At 43.6% G+C, this 18,839-nt stretch overlaps 1 protein-coding gene across 1 annotated transcript in view; it reads right to left on the reverse strand.

Annotated features, from left to right (window-relative positions):
* LOC124281439 (endothelin-converting enzyme homolog) overlaps window positions 1-18,839 on the reverse strand; it is a 69,769-nt gene that overhangs the window by 44,382 nt on the left and 6,548 nt on the right. The window lies entirely within an intron of this gene.

The raw sequence follows: 18,839 nt of genomic DNA on the forward strand, positions 1-18,839 counted from the left end.
AAATCACCTGTACCTATATCGAAGTATGATATTTTTTAAATTTTCTATCTTCGTCATAACATCCCCCTCCCACACCTGAGACACACACGCCGTGATGCTGATTGACACGAGACTGTAGGGTAAGGTGAAATGAAGTTTAACGTCGCACTTAAGAGTATTTCGCTCATATGACGACGTGCATGCGTGTGTATGTGTAGCTGCTTGTACTAGCCCAAACGTAAGCTGGTTTTTATAGTGCTAGCTCACTGAGATACCATGCCGCAGTGATGCATGAATACCCCACTCAGACACACTATACTGACTCCGAGCCGACCAGTCATTGTTGTACCCAGTAATGCCGAGCGCCAGGCAGGGCCAGCAAGTACCATATTTTAACGTCTTTTGGTATGACCTGGCCGAAGATCGAACCGGCGACCTTCCGTTCTCAAGGCGGACAATCTAACCACTACACCACGGAGGCGATCCGGGACTGTACTGGCTGGCAGAAGGGAAAGGAAGAGACTTGTTAAACTCTTGTACCTGGTGCCATGAATGTCCTGTGGGGTGCACGTCTATTGTCTTGTATTTTATGTTTTGTAAATGAAGAGTTTTCAATTATTAAGTAAAGATAGTCACAAAACCACGTTTTCAGCCCGAACTAACCATAGTTAGGTCACATACACGATGGTCATCGTGCTGACGAGGCACCGACGCCATTTAGAGTTTCCCTACTATTAAGTGAGGTAGAGTGTGACATCCCCGGTCAATCTGACGCTACTCGTTGTTTAGCTTTATCACACACATTAAATACAGCTCCGTCACACAGTGTAATCTGTACAGGTGCACGTACACAGTACATAACAGTTGTATAACACAAATACATCAGTTCTCCCAGCTTTCGACCAGCTAATGGTATACGACCAGTTGGACCGACAAGTTGAATCCTGTGAACAGGGCTTCATGGAGTCCGGCAAGTGGTCAGTTCCCGGGGAGTATATGGACTGTATGATTTATACACCGTCCACTAAGCGAGTTATGAAGCACTCTACAGCCACGTACTCTGTATCTCATAAATATCACTATGGCAGTCCGACTCACAAGGAAAGGTCACAACCAATTGGTCGGGTCAAGTTTAGGCAAACAGTGGCGAGGAGAATTCATAGATCTCCCGGTTCTGCTGGAATTACAAGTTTGGACATCAGTTTGGATCAACTAAGTGAATTATCGGCAAACATTTGACAGTAACTACGTCGTTTTGGGCAGTAATCAGCCCTGCTTTGTCTGGCGAACCCCTTCCTACCCCAACCCCTCGCCGTCTCGCTGAAACATGCCACTGATGGTCAAGTAACTCGATAACCGGAAATGACCTCAAATCCCGTTAATCCGGGGATCTAATCAAATATCTTATTTCCTCCACCTGCTTGCGATTCTTAGACACTCGATGGCTCGGAAATAATCGCATTAGGGGAGGCGATTCTTACACTCGTGAGCCAGGGGACAAATAGATACGGCAAATTGGTGAAGGTGAAGAGGCCTGAATTGATGGGACAATCTCGGTGCCTTTCCCTGCGACCAGTCTGTATGTGTTGATACAGTATTTGATGGGCTAGTCAATCTTCCAGCCTTGATGAAACCTGGCGTTGTGAAAGAAACACAACTTGTTTTGAATTGAGGGTCGGAAAATCCCAGAATGAACTTTAGTTGCACATTGCGAAGGGAATTAGAATTTCCATCTCAGAAAACGCAAGTCAAAGCTTTTCACCTCGTGCAAACAAGCGTGAAAGTCTCTGCATTTCCTTAAGAGCGAATGGAGACAGTTCTTTGATGATCCCCAGGCCGTAGGCTCCACACAGGACTCGTGACAATGTTTCGAATAATGAGAACTCAGTCGGACCCGGTATCCCGTGCAAGGAGTACTATCAGGTTATGCAAAGTCACAACTTTGACACCTCACCCTTTGAACAACTTGATTTCCAAATTCAGGACATAGTCAGACGTATGTGTCGACACGCTTCAGGGTCCACTCAACAATAGGCTGGTACTCGAACGATTAAAATAAATAAAAATCCAATTTCCTTAATGTCTTGTTATAGTTACCATAAAGATTCTTTTCAAATTGGCTACACTTCGGTCGATATGTAGCCAAGATATGATACAAGATGATCAAAATATCAAAATGGTTTTTGTTTCTTGATCAACAGAAATGTATTCAGACAGTCGTCAGACAACTGTAAGAAGAGACAGTAGCTGCAAACTGTGTCCACAATGAGTTGCAGTCACTCACTCACTCACTCTGCATGCCAAGTATTGCAATACCCACACCGCGCTGTGTGGATCCAGCGCTACACTGTTGGTAACATCAATATGTATGTCTTAGGTGCTCTTGGCGTAATAAATAAAGTAAATAAAGAGACTACTAATCTAATGGACAGTGTTGATGAAAAAATCTGAGTGTTATCAACTTGCGGGATACTCGAATCGTTGAGGAACAAAGCTGGAATCAATGTGGAGGAGGCATATTGAACAACAAGACCTTGGTGACCTCCCATCTCCTCAATAAGCTGTGATAAACATTACAGGTTCTGTCAATAACCGATACTTCCAGGTTCCCGGCAGGCACAAGTCGTCGATACCCGCCATTACCGACCACAGAATTCCATAGGAATGTCTTCGTCGTCTTTTCCAATAAATGAAATTCTATACTATCATAATGGATTTCGATTTTAGTTAAGTATTTTGCTAATCAATTTACTAACTGATATGGATAGCAGAAACATGCCGGAGGTGGTGACACGTTGGGGATTTATGTGATATGGAGCAGATTAACCTGGATCCTCGTGTCTGTGCGATAACGAGCATCCTCTTTTTACCGCTATGGCGGGTCTAGGGGAAGGATCTGGGTGTGGCCACCCCTCAGTTTAGCAGAACGATACAGTGTTAGTCCAAGCCTTCAACTTCATATATCCACTCTATGAGGGTCTGGGTGTGGCCACCCCCTCAGTTTAGCAGAAAGATACAGTGTTAGTCCAAGCCTTCAACTTCATATCTCTACTCTATGATGCACCATTATCACCCTTACTATCGCGGTGCGACATATCAAACGGTACGGAGTAATTGCTTTATTTGCCATGCACAATATACACCCTCACAGTAGACAATACTGTACCTTCACTCTACTGGCCAGTATACACACCTGGGGATATGTACTAGAAGTCCCTTCAGTTGAACTGAAATAGTATTATATGAAATATTCACCCCTCAACTATAAATCCCACAGCATCCTATATTTAAATCTTCGCCAGTATACAGTATACATCCCAAAGTATCATAATCCGCTCAAGAAATCCTAAAGCATCATATCTAATAGTCGCCATTACAGTATACACCCTAAAGTACAGACCGCCTCCGTGGTGTAGTGGTTAAAGCGTCCGCCCGGAGTGCGGAAGGTCGCGGGTTCGATCCCCGACCGCGTCATACCAAAAGACGTTAAAATATGGTACCTGTTGGTCCCTGCCTGGCGCTCGGCATTAATGGGTACAACAAGGACTGGTCGGCTCGGAGTCAGTATAATGTGTCTGAGTGGGGTATTCATGCTTCACTGCGGCATGGTATCTCAGTGGGCTAGCACTATAAAACCAGCATCAGTCTGGGCTAGTACAAGCAGCCGCACATACACATACACACGCATGCACGTCGTCATATGAGCGAAATATTCTCAAGCACGACGTTAACACAATTCAACCACCACCCTAAAGTACAACATGCAATGTCTACCTTTACATTATAAATCGTACAGCATCGTATCCAAGATTTGCCATTACACCAGAAATCGTATGGTATTATATGTAATATCCACCCACCAGTAAAACTCCTATAGTGCATGTAAATCCTGTGATATCATAGTACATGTAAATCCTGTGATATCATAGTACGTGTAAATCCTGTGATATCATAGTACATGTAAATCCTGTGATATCATAGTACATGTAAATCCTGTGATATCATAGTACATGTATATCCTGTGATATCATAGTACATTTAAATCCTGTGATATCATGTGTTCTTTGCCATGTTCCTTGTTATTTGGATGCTTCGCTCTAGTGATGCTGAGGTTCCGAGGATATTCCGTGTTCTCATTAAATGAACATGACTCTTCAGACAAAGTCTGATGGCTGCTTTGTGCTTTTGTCCTGTAATCTAGCTTATTACAACCATTATGTAACGTTAGGTAAAGAAAGTTTGAGACATTTATATAGCTCTCTGCTCTGGCCATTAAGCAATTATATCACAGATCAATGGCCCTCTATGTAAACGGACGCTCGCCAATTTCCATCGCAAGTTAAACCCGCTGTGGGATATTCTCAGACTATTTCATTTGAACAATATCTAGCCTTCAACAGATTAGCGTGACTGTTTCCCATAGCTCAGCCGGTAGTGTGCATTTCCGGAAGGTTTATTCCTTGCTTTGATGGGCGCGTTTCCCCAGGTTCGCCTCCGTGTCAGTCCAATTAGCCGCGGTTACATGGCAGTAGTATCATGCGCAGATAAAACACTATGTATGCCCGATTCATCCCTCTAGCAAATTACATTTGCATACAGTTGCAATAAAGCAAACATTAGTGGAGTATAGATAATCCTTGTGCTAACAAGAACAGGGTTTTTGTCATTCTGGGCCTGTCATGCTCACTCTTTCTTTCCTGACGTGAAGCATTATGGGTAGGGAGGCTATTTCCGGTGGCACTGACTGTATGTCGCACCGTTGTGTCATGCGAATATCACAGATGTACATTCCGTTTCGTTTTATACTCATGTCTATTTCCTGTGAATTACCATACATTGAGTGACGCCCGGTGTTTATATAATCTCCTAAAATAGTTGGAGATATTTGAAAATAGCCGATGACTACAGAAGAAACAAAGACGCATGGAGTGATGGCAATAGCTGGGAACATGAAGGTGTAGGTGTCACGTGACAGTCAACAAAACATGGCGGCGGTGTGCTGTAAAAGGTGTCATGTGACAGCCAACAAAACATGGGAGCTGTGTATTGTGAAGGTGTCACGTGACAGCCAACAAAACATGGCGGCGGTGTGCTGTAAAAGGTGTCACGTGACAGTCAACAAAACATGGGAGCTGTGTATTGTGAAGGTGTCACGTGACAGTCAACAAAACATGGCGGCGGTGCACTGTGAAGGTGTCACGTGACAGTCAACAAAACATGGCGGTGGTGCACTGTGAAGGTGTCACGTGACAGTCAACAAAACATGGCGGTGGTGCACTGTGAAGGTGTCATGTGATAGCCAAGAAAACATGGCGGTGGTGCACTGTGAAGGTGTCATGTGACAGCCAACAAAACATGGCGGCGGTGTACTGTGAAGGTGCAAGCACGTAACAGCCGAGAACATGTTGATCAATGATGAGTCATGCCCATGTTCATTGGTCAAGGATGGCTTCTCAGGTGTTTCTTGTTAAAGTAGCGGGTGGCCTTGGATTCCTGCCTTCTGGTGATGTTTGGCTGCTGGAGATTGTATGTTACTATATGTGCTTAGTATTGAAGGACAAAACGTGGACTATTATTGGGTCCATATACGGCACAACTTTTGAAGCCAGAAATGTGAATGTAGTAATGTCCGATGACCCTTCTTGTGCAATATATTGTTCTGGCGGAGGCAATCTGCCATGTTGCCTTACATTAACGTGGGCTTGACGTTCGTTAGGACGGCCGCCAGCCACGACCACGCCCATCCAGAAAGTCCGGAGTGAATATGGACTCGTCAGGATGCATCACACGAGACAATTAGCGATCCCCATCTGTTTTACATTCTAAACACCATCGGTGTGTGACAGGAATATGTCTATTTGTCAGACAGCACCAGTTCTACCAGGTTGAGGCATGCATGTGGCCCCTGGGCGTTCATTACGTTGTAGACGACACATTTCAAATCTGATCATATATATAATTCTACATTCAGGCAAGAGTACAGAACTTATATATTGCTGATTATAAAACTTGTCGAATGTCTCAGAGCGATTCGATGACCTTTGACTGAAGTGACAAAGTGAGGAATCCCACCCTGCCTAGAGGAACTGTTCTGTCCATGTGCAATAGGTATGTTGGGGCTTTAGGTTCTGTAACCGGCATATTTCTGACAGTCATTGGTTAAAGTTCATCCCTGAACCCCATCCTAACACATACCCTCTACGAACCCCTATTTTCTCTGGAGTGTGTGGACTATGTCAGAATGTGCCCCCTGTTGCGGCATCTAGACAACCCTGCCACCACCGACACTGAAACTGCAGTAACATATTGATGTCCTTCGTCCTGATTATCTATAGTTACATGAGGGTATTACCTCGTGAAGGTAGTTAGGGAAATTGGTTCACCGTTGCTTTGAACTTTCTTCCAGTTACTTCACGAATGAAAGACCCAGGTCTTAGACATTTAACACTTTGATAAAACATTTCATGGTGCGTACAGACCCGTACAGACCCGTACAGACCCGTACAGGCCCGCACAGACCCGTGCAGACCCGGACAGACCCGTACAGACCCGTACAGACCCGTACAGGCCCGTGAAGAACCGGGTCAGAACTGGTCTTTATCAACCCATGCTTGTCGTAAGAGGCGACTATCGGGATCGGGTGGTCAGGCTCGGTGACATCGTATCCCAACTGCATAGATCGATACTCATGCTGCTGATCACTGGAGTGTCTGGTCCAGACTCGATTATTTAAAGACCGCCACGATAAAGCTGGAGCACCTCAGACCATACATGGTCTCTATGCCAACAGACCTTGCCGTGGTCTGTGTGACGGCAAACATGCCAGTGCCTGCTGTGGAAATCAGTTAAACACGATTTAGGTTCCCCCACGACTGCACCGATTAAAATGTCGATTACTTCATTGCCGGATCGGCATGCTTGATGAAGGATATGTAAATTCAAGCGCTGCATCAGCGTGCCGGGTGTCAGAGCATCCTGTCTGTGTGGCCTGCTGACTTCAGATTCCAAACACTGGGTGCATGATGGATTGGGTACTCTGTGTATCGTACTGCTACTTACAAAACTAGACCATTTCTTGCCGTCTACAGCAACCCTGTAGAGAGTATATAGCAACAGTAATTCAAGTGTTAATTAACATTGCGGCCTCGCCTGTGTATCACTCCACATAACCATCGTTGATGGGGAATTAATTCGACTCCTTGTCAAGTTTACCGTGCTCTCACGTTTAGGATAATTGGCAGCAATGGTCATCGATGTCAGCGTGCTACTGGTTGTCTGCAGGCTCCACGGTGGAAGAAGTATAGAGTTGGGGATGGAGGAAGGCAGTACTCATCCCTGCGTTAACAACACGACATATTTGCATCAACCACAGCAACCAGAGGCGATACCATCTGCCCATCGAGTAGCATATGACTTCAATAAAACACCGTCAAGTTCAAAACCTCTATGTGTCGGAACGTATAATGTAGCGTCCGGTCATTTCATGTTCGGGGCCCTGAATTCTTGTCACAGAAACGAGAGTTTTATCGGTCATCTTTTCAAAAGATTATTGATCGTTAATTGTCAACAGACCCATTTTATATTGTTACAAAATCTTGCTAAGTTTCTACATATTATTGAAAATGTCATATTTGCTTTAACCCTGATGCACTCTATCCGTTTAGTTTATCCAAATCCGTTAGAAATAACGCTTAAGCTAAGTGTTAAAGACTAAATCTCAATATACGAGTTAGGTAGAGGACTCGCGTAGAGTATCAGGCTCAGCAGAGTTAACCCTTCCACGGCCGCGGTGGACACATGTACACTCCCCAATTATCGGTAATTCAATGGAATCAACTGATGATGAAGGCTGTTTACCCATCCAAGATGTAGAAATCTGATACGGGGGCAGGCTTATATTGACTGGTATTATGTTATTATTATTTATTGAGCTTGACCTTTGTCCAGCCGGGACAGATGGCCGACAGGAGGATTATTTAATGGAACTTATGAAGTCGACGCCAAATCTCTTCCCACCACACAACGCCGGGGCCTGGAGCGGCGAACTACACCATCGCAGCTGTCGCTATCCATCGCTTCTTAATACAGAGCGAAAAAATGTAACATTCTCGTCCCTGAGGTGCGCAGTCTATTTGTTACGAACTAAGGAGTATTTGATAAATATTGTATGTTCACGCCGACCTTTACTTGTTATCACTGTAGTACATGCATTATATAGACAGTGTTCACCAAATACGTCCCTGTTGTTTGTATGTGGGGCGCGATGGGCGAGCTGGCTAAAGCGCCAGGTTAGTGATCCATCGAGCTTGAGGTGTCGGGATCGAACCCTTCTGTGACCGGGAGTAAAAAACCATGGAGTTAACTTTGTGGGGGGTGTGCAGACCCAGTGTTGTCACAACCCCTAGTGTACAGTACACAACCCTGTGCACTTAAAAGAACCCACGAATCCGTTGGTATATGACCAGATGGTGGCCACATGAATACGTGCAAACACCTAGCTGCGGGTACAGAAACGTGCAGTGAACTTGGACAAAATACTGCGACTATGTGTCCCAGTCCACCCAGCTGTGAATGGGTACCTCGTAAGGGTGAGAAAGCCGTGAAACTCAGTGCGCCTAGTGGCTGCAAGAGTTGTATGCTCCCTGGGGAGTTGAGATTGATAATACGATGTGCCGTTGAGACATCCAGTGATCGATGGAAATACCAGCGCCTTGAGCATGTACTAGTCACGTGGATATGTGCGTTATATAAATATCATGTAATAATAACAAGAAGACAAAGTCATCAATATCCCCCCGCAATGGCAAAATACTCTTCATGAATATGTCTACTAGTTATGATTATGTCAAATGTTTTGGTGTGTATATAGCAAAGTAGAAGGAGAGTATTGAAAGGTTTTAAAGTTCTGCTCCAGGAAAAGAGCACTACCACCAAATTCAGTCGAAGTCAAACTTGTTGCCATGGAAAAAAAATTAATTTAATTCAATATTCCAAAGCTACCAAAAGACACCAGTACACCACCAGATGTATCTATGTGCCACGTTGGGTGAAGAAATAGTGAACAGTTTTAAAGTTCTGCTCCGGAAAAGAGCACTACCACCAAATTCAGTCGAAGTCGAACTTGTTGCCATGGAAACACACAAAATCATTTTATTCAGAATTCCAAAAATACCAAAAGGCACCAGTACACCACCACACCTATCTATGTGGAAAGTCTGGTGAAGAAATAGTGATCGATTTTAAAGCTCTGCACCGGAAAAGAGTACACAACCACCAAATTCAGTCGAAGCCAAACTTGTTGCCATGGAACACAGAAAATATTTTATTCAGAATTCCAAAAATACCAAAAGGCACCAGTACACCACCAGATGTATCTATGTGCGCCACTTTGGGTGAAGAAATAGTGAACAGTTTTAAAGTTCTGCTCTGGAAAAGAGCACTACCACCAAATTCAGTCGAAGTCAAACTTGTTGCCATGGAAAAAAAAATAATTTAATTCAATATTCCAAAGCTACCAAAAGACACCAGTACACCACCAGAAGTATCTATGTGCCACGTTGGGTGAAGAAATAGTGAACAGTTTTAGAGTTCTGCTCCGGAAAAGAGCACTACCACCAAATTCAGTCGAAGTCGAACTTGTTGCCATGGAAACACACAAAATCATTTTATTCAGAATTCCAAAAATACCAAAAGGCACCAGTACACCACCACACCTATCTATGTGGAAAGTCTGGTGAAGAAATAGTGATCGATTTTAAAGCTCTGCACCGGAAAAGAGCACACAACCACCAAATTCAGTCGAAGTCAAACTTGTTGCCATGGAAACACAAAATATTTCATTCAATATTCCAAAACTACCAAACGACACCAGTACACCACCAGACCAATCTATGTGCCAAGTTTGGTGAAGAAACATTGAACGGTTTTAGAGTTCTGCTCTGGAAAAAACACAACCACCAATTTCAGTCTAAGTCAAACTTGTTGCCATGGAAATGCCACAAATATTTTATTCAGAATACTAAAATTACCAAAAGGCACCAGTACACCACCAGACCAATCTATGTGTCAAGTTTGGTGAAGAAATATTGAATGGTTTTAGAGTTCTGCTCCGGAAAAGAACACTACCACCAATTTCACTCAAAGTCAACTTTGTTGCCATGGAAAAACAAAAAATATCATGATCAGAAATCCAAAACTACCAAAAGGCATCAGTTCACCACCAGACCTATCTATCCGAGAAGTTTGGTAAAGAAAAATTGAACGGTTTCAAAGTTCTGCTCCGGAAAAGAGCACCAACTCCAATTTCAGTCAAAGTCAAACTTGTTGCCATGGAAACGCACAAAATACATGTATAATAATCAGAAATAAAAAAACTACCAAAAGGCACCAGTACACCACCAGACCTATCCATGTGCCAAGTTTGGTGAAGGAATATTGAACGGTTTAAAAGTTCTGCTCCGGAAAAGACAAATGTGCACGGACGCCGGACGGAACGCGTTGCGGGGATAATATATATGTGTGTTCTCGACTTACTTTCTTCGTGTTCAGGACGGTGAGGTAGCCTAGTAGTTAAAGCGGTCGCTCGTCACGCCGAAGACCCCGGTTCAATTCCCCACATGGCAACAATGTGTGAAGCCCATTTCTGGTGTCCCCTGCCGTGATATTGCTGGAATATTACTAAAAACGGCATAAAACTAAACTAACTCACTCACTCTTTGTGTTCAGTGCCACACTCAGATCAGGCTGTATGGCGGTGGCCTGTAATTATCGTCGGATCCTTGAATGGTGGTGTGATGTAGTTGTAGGGCGACTTGGACCAGATGTAGGGTCTATTTCCTCCCAACACATTAATTGAAGTTGAACTATCACAAATATAAGTAGACATGCTGCAAATGATTAATATAGTTACCATACATAAAATGAATGGTGGCTTGTGTTCAGGACAGAGTTCCTCCTATCGTAGCGCTACGACAGTCGTAAGTCTGTGTTAAAGTATGGAGTTACAGTCACCTTAGCGCTGATCGCCTTAGGAACAGATAGCAACGAATCGTCTCTTAAGTTAGTGACATGGTTTACAGTCGTTCGTGTGATTAAAAAGATAGCAAATAATGTGAATCGGGCTCCGAAACAATCAAATAATTAAATCATACTTCAGCTACAAATATCAGCTAAAAATATAAACATGGTAATTCGTATGGGATTCGTTATTAATGTGTGAGAAAAAACGTAAATTCAGGGGTATGGATCACTTGTACAAGAGACAGTTGATGTATACAGGGCTATGGATCACTTGTACAGGAGACAGCTGATGTATACTAGGGTATGGATCACTTGTACAGGAGACAGTTGATGTATACAGGGGTATGGATCACTTGTACAGGAGACAGTTGATGTATACAGGGGTATGGATCACTTGTACAGGAGACAGTTGATGTATACAAGGGGTATGGTCACTTGTACAGGTGACAGTTGATGTATACAGGGGTATGGATCACGTGTACAAGAGACAGTTGATGTATACAAGGGTATGGATCACTTTTACAAGAGACAGTTGATGTATACAGGGGTATGGATCACTTGTACAGGAGACAGTTGATGTATACAAGGGTATGGATCACTTTTACAGTAGACAGTTGATGTATACAAGGGTATGGATCACTTGTACAAGAAACAGTTGATGTATACAAGGGTATGGATCACTTGTACAAGTGACAGTTGATGTATACAGGGGTATGGATCACTTGTACAGGTGACAGTTGATGTATACAAGGGTATGGATCACTTGTACAGGAGACAGTTGATGTATACAAGGGTATGGATCACCTATACAGGAGACAGTTGATGTATACAAGGGTATGGATCACTTGTACAGGAGACAGTTGATATATACAAGGGTATGGATCACTTGTACAGGAGACAGTTGATGTATACAGGGGTATGGATCACCTGTACAGGTGACAGTTGATGTATACAGGGGTATGGATCACCTGTACAGAAGACAGTTGATGTATACAGGGGTATGGATCACTTTTACAGGAGACAGTTGATGTATACAGGGGTATGGATCACTTTTACAGGAGACAGTTGATGTATACAAGGGGATGGATCACTTGTACAGGAGACAGTTGATGTATACAGGGGTATTGATCACTTTTACAGGAGACAGTTGATGTATACAAGGGGTATGGGTCACTTGTACAAGAGACAGTTGATGTATACTGGGGTATGGATCACTTGTACAGGAGACAGTTGATGTATACAGGGTATGGATCACTTGTACAGGAGACAGTTGATGTATACAGGGGTATGGATCACTTTTACAGGAGACAGTTGATGTATACAAGGGTATGGATCACCTATACAGGAGACAGTTGATGTATACAAGGGTATGGATCACTTGTACAGGAGACAGTTGATGTATACAAGGGTATGGATCACTTGTACAGGAGACAGTTGATGTATACAGGGGTATGGATCACTTGTACAGGTGACAGTTGATGTATACAGGGGTATGGATCACCTGTACAGAAGACAGTTGATGTATACAAGGGTATGGATCACTTTTACAGGAGACAGTTGATGTATACAGGGGTATGGATCACTTTTACAGGAGACAGTTGATGTATACAGGGGTATGGATCACTTGTACAGGAGACAGTTGATGTATACAGGGGTATTGATCACTTTTACAGGAGACAGTTGATGTATACAAGGGGTATGGATCACTTGTACAAGAGACAGTTGATGTATACAAGGGGTATGGATCACTTGTACAGGAGACAGTTGATGTATACAGGGGTATGGATCACTTGTACAGGAGACAGTTGATGTATACAGGGGTATGGATCACTTGTACAAGAGACAGTTGATGTATACAGGGGTATGGATCACTTGTATAGGAGACAGTTGATGTATACAGGGGTATGGATCACTTGTACAGGTGACAGTTGATGTATACAGGGGTATGGATCACTTGTACAGGAGACAGTTGATGTATACAAGGGTATGGATCACTTGTACAGGAGACAGTTGATGTATACAAGGGGTATGGATCACTTGTACAGGAGACAGTTGATGTATACAGGGGTATGGATCACTTGTACAGGAGACAGTTGATGTATACAGGGTATGGATCACTTGTACAAGAGACAGTTGATGTATACAGGGGTATGGATCACTTGTACAGGAGACAGTTGATGTATACAGGGGTATGGATCACTTGTACAGGAGACAGTTGATGTATACAAAGGGTATGGATCACTTGTACAGGAGACAGTTGATGCATGCAGGGCTGGATCACTTGTACAGGGAGACAGTTGATGTATACAGGGGTATGGATCACTTGTACAGGAGACAGTTGATGTATACAGGGTATGGATCACTTGTACAGGAGACAGTTGATGTATACAGGGTATTGATCACTTGGATACAGGAGACAGTTGATGTATACAAGGGGTATGGGTCACTTGTACAGGAGACAGTTGATGTATACAGGGTATGGATCACTTGTACAGGAGACAGTTGATGTATACAGAGGTATGGATCACTTGTACATTGTACAGGAGACAGTTGATGTATACAGGGTATGGATCACTTGTACAGGAGACAGTTGATGTATACAGGGCATGTATGGATCACCTGTACAGGAGACAGTTGATGTATACAAGGGTATGGATCACTTGTACAGGGAGACAGTTGATGTATACAAGGGTATGGATCACTTGTACAGGAGACAGTTGATGTATACAGGGGTATGGATCACCTGTACAGGAGACAGTTGATGTATACAAGGGGTATGGATCACTTGTACAGAAGACAGTTGATGTATACAAGGGTATGGATCACTTTTACAGGAGACAGTTGATGTATACAGGGGTATGGATCACTTGTACAGGAGACAGTTGATGTATACAGGGTATGGATCACTTGTACAGGAGACAGTTGATGTATACAGGGGTATGGATCACTTGTACAAGAGACAGTTGATGTATACAAGGGTATGGATCACTTGTACAAGAGACAGTTGATGTATACAAGGGTATGGATCACTTGTACAGGAGACAGTTGATGTATACAAAGGTTGATGTATGGATCCACTTGTACAGGAGACAGTTGATGTATACAGGGGGTATGGATCACTTGTACAGGAGACAGTTGATGTATACAGGGTATGGATCACTTGTACAGGAGACAGTTGATGTATACAGGGGTATGGATCACTTGTACAGGTGACAGTTGATGTATACAAGGGTATGGATCACGTGTACAGGAGACAGTTGATATATACAAGGGTATGGATCACTTGTACAGGAGACAGTTGATGTATACAGGGGTATGGATCACTTGTACAGGAGACAGTTGATGTATACAGGGGTATGGATCACTTGTACAGGAGACAGTTGATGTATACAGGGGTATGGATCACTTGTACAGGAGACAGTTGATGTATACAAGGGTATGGACCACGTGTACAGGAGACAGTTGATATATACAAGGGTATGGATCACTTGTACAAGAGACAGTTGATGTATACAGGGGTATGGATCACTTTTACAGGAGACAGTTAATGTATACAAGGGTATGGATCACTTGTACAGGAGACAGTTGATGTATACAGGGGTATGGATCACTTTTACAGGAGACAGCTGATGTATACAGGGGTATGGATCACCTGTACAGGAGACAGTTGATGTATACAGGGGTATGGATCACTTTTACAGGAGACAGTTGATGTATACAGGGGTATGGATCACTTTTACAGGAGACAGCTGATGTATACAGGGGTATGGATCACTTTTACAGGAGACAGCTGATGTATACAGGGGTATGGATCACTTTTACAGGAGACAGTTGATGTATACAGGGGTATGGATCACTTTTACAGGAGACAGCTGATGTATACAGGGGTATGGATCACCTGTACAGGAGACAGTTGATGTATACAGGGGTATGGATCACTTTTACAGGAGACAGCTGATGTATACTGGGGTATGGATAACGTTTGCAGGAAGTTTAACAGAACGAGGCTCTCCAGACTGCTGTTTCATTGTGTGTGTTGATGGGTGATAATTTCTATGTTTAAATGTCACAGTTCCATATACAAATTACTTCCTGACGGACACCCCTGTTTGTCTATCACAGCCCTAACACAATGTGCAGATGGCAAGAGAGCACAAGTGGTTCATAGGAAACGTGCCGACTGCTGATAACGATGAATTATGCCCCTTTTAGCCCGTTCACCTCCAAGATTAATCAAAGTTAATGTGAATAAATGTTTACTCGATTGGTCAATTTCAGATGGTAACGGGCATTATTGACAGAGAGCCATCTTTTGTGGTGTGGTGGTGCCGGCTTTAACGATAGGTATTATACACACGTCTCAAGGATTTCATCAAAATATTGGGTCTGCCTGTAACGAAATTAGCGGTCTGGTAGCCCGCTCGACACGAGTATTGGGGACGTTCTCAACCATATAAGTCAATTTGTTTCCGTACAACCGACCCAGTCAGACACTGTACTACTTATAGGCAGCGCTTAACTTCACTTACACACATCTCCAGTTACTTACTTAAATCATCAATCGACCTGGTTAAGTCTACAAAGTCGGTGATGCATGAATATTCATTACTCTAAGTTACATCCTTATCAGAAGTTCACCTTCACATGCGCTTTTTAATTGTATCGGGCATGATTCTCTCCTTTCGATTACACTGCTCAGTTGAACTGCTGCCACGATGGTCAAGTGAGACGTCGTGCTTGAGCCTGTGCCTGTGCCTGAGCCTGTGCCTGTGCCTGTGCCATGGACAACACGTATATACTATGTCGCTAGACACGGTCTCCTCGATCAACACCTTCTGGGAGCCCAGGTTTGGTCCCAAGTGGGCCCTAGCTGTTAAGGAGGGCCAGATTGAAGTCAGTTTTCCAGGTCTTATTAAATGTGGACGTCTACGTTGCCGGGGAAGTTGAAGCTGCGCAGGTGTCTTCTTCTCAAAGCAAGTTCATTTTCTTAGCGAAAACCAATGTCGAATTATATTTATGGAATACCGAAGACGTTCTTAATGCTCAGAATAATTAAATATGGTGGCGATTATCTGTACCGCGAGGGAGAATTACGTATCTAGGGCGGCCGAAAACACCAGTAATTGCTCCCCACCTCTGAGATCAAGCCAATCACCATGGCAATAACTGCTGGTTATAACAGTGCTAGAAATCGACTGTGGATATATTCAATGAACCAAACAAAATTTAGCTTTACATTGACCCATTGGAGAACGTAGAGAGAGAGGTGAACGGGTAATGAGATTACCCTCAGATAGGGAGGGAATCCTATTTACTACACAACACTGGGGGGAAGATGCACGGTCGGTTCAACGTCGGGGTTTATACTCATTAACTCGTGCAATACATTCCTGCTCTGTAAACAGCCTCAGTTCACCGAATAAAGAAGAATTACATCCTTGATTCAACTACTGAATTCCGAATATTATTACATTTTCATTAACATTACATTTCTAAGGGGTTTCAATTGAATTATGGAAGGATTCTATGATTATGAATTATGCCCTGCCATACTGACTCATACTAACTCAAGAAAGCCGCCTTTGGATCTAGCAGCATACTCTTCGTGTCCTTCTACCTACAGATACCTCACTCTATTCATGTCCTAGAGCCTAAAGATACCTCACTCTCTACATGCCCTAGAGCCTACAGATATCACATCCTCTTCATGACCTAGTGCCTACAGATACCTCACTCTATTCATGTCCTAGAGCCTAAAGATATCTCACTCTCTACATGTCCTAGAGCCTACAGATATCACATCCTCTTCATGACCTAGTGCCTACAGATACCTCACTCTATTCATGTCCTAGAGCCTAAAGATATCTCACTCTCTACATGTCCTAGAGCCTACAGATATCACATCCTCTTCATGACCTAGTGCCTACAGATAGCTCACTCTCTTCATGTCATGGAGCCTAAAGATATTTCACTCTCTGCATGACCTAGTGCCTACAGATACCTCACTCTCTTCATGTCCTAGAGCCTAAAGATATCTCACGCTCTACATGTCCTAGAGCCTAAAGATATCTCACCCTCTACATGTCCTAGTGCCTAAAGATATCTCACTCTCTACATGTCCTAGTGCCTACAGATAGCTCACTCTCTACGTGTCCTAGTGCCTACAGATATCTCACCCTCTTCATGTCATGGAGCCTAAAGATATCTCACTCTCTACATGTCCTAGTGCCTAAAGATATTTCACCCTCTACATGTCCTAGAGCCTACAGATATCTCACCCTCTTCATGTCATGGAGCCTAAAGATAGCTCACTCTCTACAGATATCACATCCTCTTCATGACCTAGTGCCTACAGATACCTCATTCTATTCATGTCCTAGAGCCTACAGATATCTCACTCCCTACATGTCCTTTTACCTACAGATACCTTACGATAGAGTGAGAGAGACAAAATCCTTTCCACATTTATATGATATCTCTGCCAAAAGCAGTGTCGGTTGTACAAATGTGACTATATCATGAGTATATATTTGTTTCAGCAGTATTACAGCTGTACGATGTTTTTCGTAAACAAATCGGGTCTGGATCAGACAATCCAGTGATTGTCACCATGCGATACGAAGGACAGAGCATGTGTTTATGAATCACAGTGAAATAGTGATGATACCAGGTGAGCGTATCCTGCCCCACCGGTGTCACCCGTCAGAAAACATGCTAAGTCTAGTCAGTGTTTCACTATCTTCACAGTGCTTTGACACCTCATTGTCTTCATATCTTACTGCCTACAGCTGTCTCACTGTCTTCATGTCCTACTGCCTACAGATGTCTCACTGTCTTCATGTCCTACTGCATACAGATGTCTCACTGTCTTCATGTCCTACTGCATACAGATGTCTCACTGTCTTCATGTCCTACTGCATACAGATGTCTCACTGTCTTCATGTCCTACTGCCTACAGATGTCTCACTGTCTTCATGTCCTACTGCATACAGATGTCTCACTGTCTTCATGTCATACTGTCCTAAAGCAGATTTTTCATAGAAAATGATATATTTTGAATACATGCGCATTGTTTGCGACTAGCACACACTGAATGTCGTATCTCCATCCGGGGGAAACAGTGCAGAAGTCAGGACGGCGTCATGGACGACACATGCTTGTAACAAGCCCGATGTTCCCAATCATGTCTTCCACCCGCTACACCACCACAGTGTCAGCCAGGTGAGGCTTTACTAATGCTTCCCTCACATGTAGAAGTGACTGACGAGAACTAATTCTGTTCTTATACGCATACGTTCATGTCAATATTGATACTATTGCTGTTGGTACTGCTGCTGGTGGTATTGCTGGTGGTGGCATTGCTGGTGGTTGTATTGCTGCTGGTGGTGGTATTGCTGGTGGTGGTACTGCTGCTGGTGGTATTGCTGGTGGTTGTATTGCTGCTGGTGGTATTGCTGGTGATTGTATTGCTTGTGGTGGTACTGCTTGTGGTGGTATTGCTGGTGGTTGTATTGCTGGTGGTGGTACTGCTTGTGGTGGTATTGCTGGTGGTTGTATTGCTGGTGGTTGTATTGCTGGTGGTGGTATTGCTTGTGGTGGTATTGCTGGTGGTGGTATTGCTGGTGGTTGTATTGCTCGTGGTGGTATTGCTTGTGGTTGTATTGCTGGTGGTGGTACTGCTTGTGGTGGTATTGCTGGTGGTTGTATTGCTGGTGGTGGTGGCTTTGCTTGTGGTTGTGGTATGCTTGTGGTGGGTATTGCTTGTGGTGGTATGCTGGTGGATGGTATTGCTGGTGATTGGTGCTGCTTGGTGGTGTGTGGTGTACTAATTATTGTGGTAT

The sequence above is a fragment of the Haliotis rubra genome, unplaced genomic scaffold, assembly GCF_003918875.1.
Source record: "Haliotis rubra isolate DU_JTF1 unplaced genomic scaffold, ASM391887v1 Scf284, whole genome shotgun sequence".
NCBI classification, from domain to species: Eukaryota; Metazoa; Mollusca; class Gastropoda; order Lepetellida; family Haliotidae; genus Haliotis; species Haliotis rubra.